At 44.9% G+C, this 6000-nt stretch overlaps 1 protein-coding gene across 9 annotated transcripts in view; it reads right to left on the bottom strand.

Moving 5' to 3' along the window:
* The window catches only part of PPP1R13B (protein phosphatase 1 regulatory subunit 13B), a 209595-nt gene that overhangs the window by 63006 nt on the left and 140589 nt on the right, over positions 1-6000 (bottom strand). The gene's annotated exons all lie outside the window — the stretch shown is intronic.

The raw sequence follows: 6000 nt of genomic DNA, 5'->3' as shown, positions 1-6000 counted from the left end.
TCGCCCATTAATCCCTATGGGCGCCTTGCGCGCGATCAGAAGCACAAAGCGGTGCTAACTCAGGGGTGCAAAGGTTGTCACGCCTAAAGTCTTTTAGGCGTGATAACTGGGTTATCACCACTTTGTGAATCAGGCCCATTGTCTCTTCTAACTTCGTAAATCCTACCCTACACCAACCCTAGCCCACCTATTCTCTCTCTCTCTACCCCAGTGTATCCGGACAGATCATAGATATTTAAAAAGAAAAAAAAATCAACAATAGCAATGAGCCATTCTACTGACTCCTTGTCACGCAACGTGCTTTTGCCCTCATCTGATTCTTGGTAATTATGCCATAATAGCCAGGAGTTTGCATGGGACAACGGTCTTGCATGAGACTCTTGAACAAATTCTTCCATAAGTTCAATATATTTCATCTCTTTATGCCAATCCATGATCCAGGGAGGATTTTTAGATGCGTATGTAGATTTCTTGAGTGTAATATATTCACACATAACCCTGCCTCAAAAAGGTAGCTTTCATCACCAAATGTCAATTGCTTTCCAATCCTAACAGAACTTGGCCATTCAACCCATCCACCTCCATCCCAATGCTGTGCTTCCTTTTACTTAAAGTGGGCTGGTGATGTCCTAAAATGTGTCAGGATCTCATCTCAGTACCTAATGGCAGTCAGGCTACATCTGGCAAGCACATGGAGGGCTGTGCGGCCCCCAAAGAAATGCCACCCACACAGCATTACTGACCCACTGCCAAACCGGTAATGCTGGAGGAGGTTTCAGGCAGCAGAACGTTCTCCACGGCGTCTCCAGACTCATGTGCTCAATGTGAACCTGCTTTCCTCTGAAGAGCACAGGCCAACAGTGGCGAATTTGACAATCCTGGTGTTCTCTGGCAAATGCCAAACATCCAACACGGTGTTGGGCTGTAAGCACAACCCCCACCTGTGGATGTCAGGCCCTCATACCACCCTCATGGAGTCTGTTTGAGCAGACACATGCACATTTGTGGCCCGCTGGAGGTCATATTGCAGGGCTCTGGCAATGCTCCTCCTATTCCTCCTTGCACAAAGGCGGAGGTAGCGTTCCTGCTGCTGGGTTGTTGCCCTCCTAATGCCTCCTTCACATCTCTTTATGTACTGGCCTGTCTCCTGGTAGCACCTCCATGCCCTGGACACTACGCTGACAGACGCAACAAACCACCTTGTCACAGCTCACACTGATGTGCCATCCTGGATGAGCTGCACTACCTGAGCCACTTGTGTGGGTTGTAGACTGTCTCATGCTACCACTAGATTGAAAGCACCGCTGGCATTCAAAAGTGACCAAAACATCAGCCAGGAAGCATAGGAACTGAGTAGTGGTCTGTGGTCACCACCTGCAGAACCACTCCTTTATTAGGGAGGTCTTGCCAATTGCCTACAATTTCCACCTGTTGTATATTCAATTTGCACAGCATGTGAAACTGTCAGTGTTTCTACCTAAGGCATCTTTTTCCACGGACTGTTGATAGGCAGTGAAATGCCTCTCATACTCGCACAACTGCTCATTGCTGCCTGGTAACTGCTTGCTGAGCACACAGCTTAACAGTCCATGGAAAAGAGGCCTAAGAGGACCGTTTGATTTTACAGAAGTGAAGATTGACCTGGAGTTACATTGCGTTGTTTAAGTGTTCCCTTTATTTATTTATTTTTTGAGCAGCGCATTTCCTTTTGAACAATGCACATTGCCTGGCTGTTCTGCTGATCCTCTAATACTTTCAGCCATATACCCTGAACAAGTATGGAGATCAGTTATTTAGATTAGCTGCATGCTTGATTCAAGTGTGTGATGCTGACACTATTGCAGCCAATGAGATCAGCAGGATGCAGGGCAACTGGTATGGTTTTAAATGAAATAAATATGGCAGCCTCACTTGTCCTTAAAGGACAACTGAAGTGAGAGGGATATGGGGGCTGACATATGGATTTCCATCTAAGCAATGCCAATTGCCAGGTCCTCCTGCTGATCCTCTGCCTCTAATACTATTAGCCATAGCCCCTGAACAAGCATGCAGCAGATCAGGTGTTTGATATTATTGTCAGATCTGACAAGACTAGCTGCATGCTTGTTTCTGGTGTTATTCAGATACTACTGCAGAAAAATAGCCCAGCAGGGCTGCCAGGCAACTGGTATTGATTAAAAGGAAATGAATATGGCAGCCTCCGTATACCTCTTACTTCAGTTCCCCTTTAAAGGTGTGTACTTGCCAATTACTGTCGGTCTTATGCTAGGATCTGGGCTTGGATCTGGCAACAGTTTGAGGCTGAACGCTGTACAGATGCATGGCTAAACTACTGGCTAGTGACATGCTTGTTGCTATGGAAGTTAAAGGAGGGGCAATGGTGCAGCACACTATGGAGTGGCTTCCAGCGAGAGAGGAGAGGGGGGGTATCGCTGTCACTAAAAGACCAGCATAGCAGATCTTCAGGCAGCGTTGGGGGACACCCATACACACACTAGACTCTCGGCTGAGACAGTCCTGAGCAGAGCGCCACCTAACAGGTCTTTATCTTTACTCACTACAAGTCTTGTTTTCCTCCTTGCCTTCCTCCATTTTAAGCCGCAAGGGTAGGACTCTGCCGCCCCCCCCCCCCCCCCCCCCCCCGTCTTGCCATTTCTGTGCTTTTGCTGAATAACTGTATTAGTCGCAGTTATATTTACGTATATTATTTACATTTCCTGTATTTTCACCCAGGTTTTTGTATTGCACTCTAAAACACAACAGGAGATGGAGCTTTTATAAATGTTCTAGATTTGTATAATGCCGTCAAGTTGTCCTATTCATGTGACTTAGTCACTATCTCAAGGTCTCCTGTATAAAAGCATTGTGGGAAGCTGTTGGCACATGTCATATATGGATGAACAGGAGTGGGACAATGGAATCTGTGCAACATCTACCATCAGGTATAAGATAGTAACACGACCCCTGGAAGTAAGCCTATATAGCGGTACAGATAACTTCAGGATAACAGGGGTAAGACATTTTAGAATTTAAAAACATCATTAGAAGACTATTTTATGCCTATGTCTTTTAATCCCAGAGGCGCTTGTGTTTCGTTTAGACCTGCAATTGTTTGCTCCAGTTATTGACTGATGAAGCAGGATTGAACCCGCGAAACGCATTGCATTGTGGAGTACTTGAATAAATGTTACTGTTGACTAAAAATCAACAGAATCTGTGCCTCCTTACTGGGAAGGCAAGTCCACCACTACCTCCTTTTAACAGTTTTTTTTTTTAAATATTTTATCCTGATTTTGGAGCCTCCGTTTCAACCTTTGTCACATTGTCAAGTCCACCCTTGGTGGATGGGTGCTACCCCTTTGTTTCGTATTTACAGACAGCGATTTATTAATCTGAGTGGGGTAAGGCCTAATCTAACAACCTGCTTGGACAGTGGTTGCCTTTGTGGTAACCTACATTTGAATATACTTACATAAATGCTGTTCATTTCTTCAACATTACAACTTGCTACACTACATTGGGCTCTGTGTCCCTTTTTGTTCATTCCTTGTACAAGCATTTTATGTCTAGTTAGGATTCTTTTCGAGGGGTCCTTTTAGCATGGTACGTGGCTATGGCCAAGTCAATCCTTTCCATATCTGGCAAATACATGAGCAGCCCATTGAATCTACTGAGCAACAATGCAGGGCTACTGTACCTCCCCTATTCTATCCCCATCTGCAGTTTGCGCCAACACACAAGAAGCCAATTATTATATAGAGCTGACATCTTCCACAGTGCTGTACAGAGTATATTGTCTTGTCACTAGCGGTCGCTCAGAGGGCTCACAATCGAATCCCTATTATAGTCATATGTCCATTAAGGGCCAAATTAAAGAAGGATCCAATTATCTTATCTGCATGTTTTTGGGATGTGGGAGGAAACCAGAGTGCCCGGAGGAGACCCACGCAGACACTAGGAGAACATACAAACTCTGTGCAGATAGTGTGCCGTCTCTGATTTGATGACAAATAATTGGACCTATATTCCTAATCCTAAACAAGAATGGAATCCAACAGTTGGAATTAACAGTTTTAATGTCTCAGATAACTAGCAACAGTGTTTAATGTTTTTCGGATGTTTTTCGGATGACCATACAGTAAAATCTTGAACTATTGAGCTTTTGATCAGTTCAGATGCGTTTCTCAGCCACATAGGAGTTTAATGACATCTAAGAAGTTATCAATGAAAGTCCACTGTAGAGAAACAGATTCAGAGGCCTGGATTCTCAACCGTCTAAGGTATGCCAAGACCTGCAGGCTCAATTCAAGCTACTGTATTTTTTGAACTATAAGACTCACCTTTTCTCCCTCAAAAGTGGTGAAAAAAGTCAGGGCGTCATAGTCCAAATGCAGGGAGTTCCTGACTTGTGAACGCCTGCCAATACGAATCTCCAACCTGCAGCAATGTCTGGGACTCCCTGTACTGTGCCCATGCAGAGGAGGACACAGGGACAAACGGAGTGCACGGGGGCACAAAGGGGCATAGAGAAGGACACAAGGACAGAGGCAGACATGAGGGGACACAGGAGGACACAAGGCGACAGAGGAGGACAAAGGGAGACACAAGAGGTGCAAGGGGACACAAGAGGCACAAAGAGGCCTAATCCACAAGATGCCCCTTCACCATGGATGCACCAGGTATAGTATATTTTTTTCCCTTGGGTTTGTCCTCTAAACCTAGGTGCGTCTTATGGTCAGGATCGTCTTATAGTCTGAAACATACAATATATCCATTTCTTTGCAGCTTGAGGGACAACATCGGTGAACTCAAAATGGACAAGTTGAAGGTTGCAATGATTTTGCGTAGGCCAGTTCCCAATGACCAGTTATGCTATAGTTTCCAAGAAAGAGGAAGTTTCTATAGTGCACAGTATAGAGTCTAGGGGGTTAAGCAGAGTTTGTGTTGGCTTTTGTCTGGCGTATACATTCATCTCCGGCATCCCTGGGTGTGCGCGGCGTCTGTGTGCTGGTGGGTGTGTATTATACCCCATCCCTTCGTGACTTCAGCAAAGTCTGAGCTCTGCATATTTGGACATATGTTGGATGAACTATTACAGCTTACACATTCATTCTTCTTCAACACACAAAGCAGGGCCCCTCCCAGTGCAGGAATTCAGCAGTTCCTGCAAGGATTTCCCATCATTAATACTTGCGGTTTGGTACTTGTAAGACATCTGGGACATTTTAAAGCCCAAACTATTATACAGAAACATCATACTCTAACATGAGATTTCTGAACATAAAGGAGAACTCTGAAGAGTCAGACTCAGGCACTGGATACAAATATCTCTGGTAAATTATATTTTTGACTTTTGGCGGTTATCTCTTGTAAAAGTTTTCAGTATTCCTCCTAGGTATACTTTATTACCTGGCATTTACAGCATCTGGGCACCCTCCTGCCCACCCTCTATCAGCCACAGGCATTGTCTCAGAGACCAGAAATTGGTCACATGATACAAACGCAGACCTGTAGTCTGTAGTGATGTGTCAGCTTATTAATACAGTACTGTTTGGGTCAGGTCTCATGCACACCTAAAAACGTTTTGCGTTTGTGCGTTTTCCCACTCCCGGCACTCCACTGCGTGCTGCGTTTCTGGTTAAAACCGCTTTTCTAAGCGCTTTTCCAGAGCGGATTTGTAATTTGCTCCCTGACGCAAGTCAGGAAGTGAACTCTTTGACCCGGAAAATAATACAATGTATTTATTCTTAAAACCGCGAACGCAATCGCTGCTCAAAGTTTTGGGAGCATTTTGCCTTTTTCCTATACCTTCCATTATAGCAAAAACTTCCCCAAAATGGTACAGGCTCCGCTTTGCCGACCGCGAAGCGGGCGCAATGCATTGATATGAACTTTCTCATAGAGATTCATTGCACAAGCATTTTATGGGCGATTTTGAAAACTCGCCTGCGCGTGAAAAAAGGGCAAAACCGCCCTTAGTGTGACCGAGTTCTTATAGAT

This window comes from Hyperolius riggenbachi, chromosome 9 (genome assembly GCF_040937935.1).
Source record: "Hyperolius riggenbachi isolate aHypRig1 chromosome 9, aHypRig1.pri, whole genome shotgun sequence".
Taxonomy (NCBI): Eukaryota; Metazoa; Chordata; class Amphibia; order Anura; family Hyperoliidae; genus Hyperolius; species Hyperolius riggenbachi.
The sequence above is the reverse complement of the archived record's forward strand: the minus strand, read 5'-3'. Positions and strand labels throughout refer to the sequence as shown.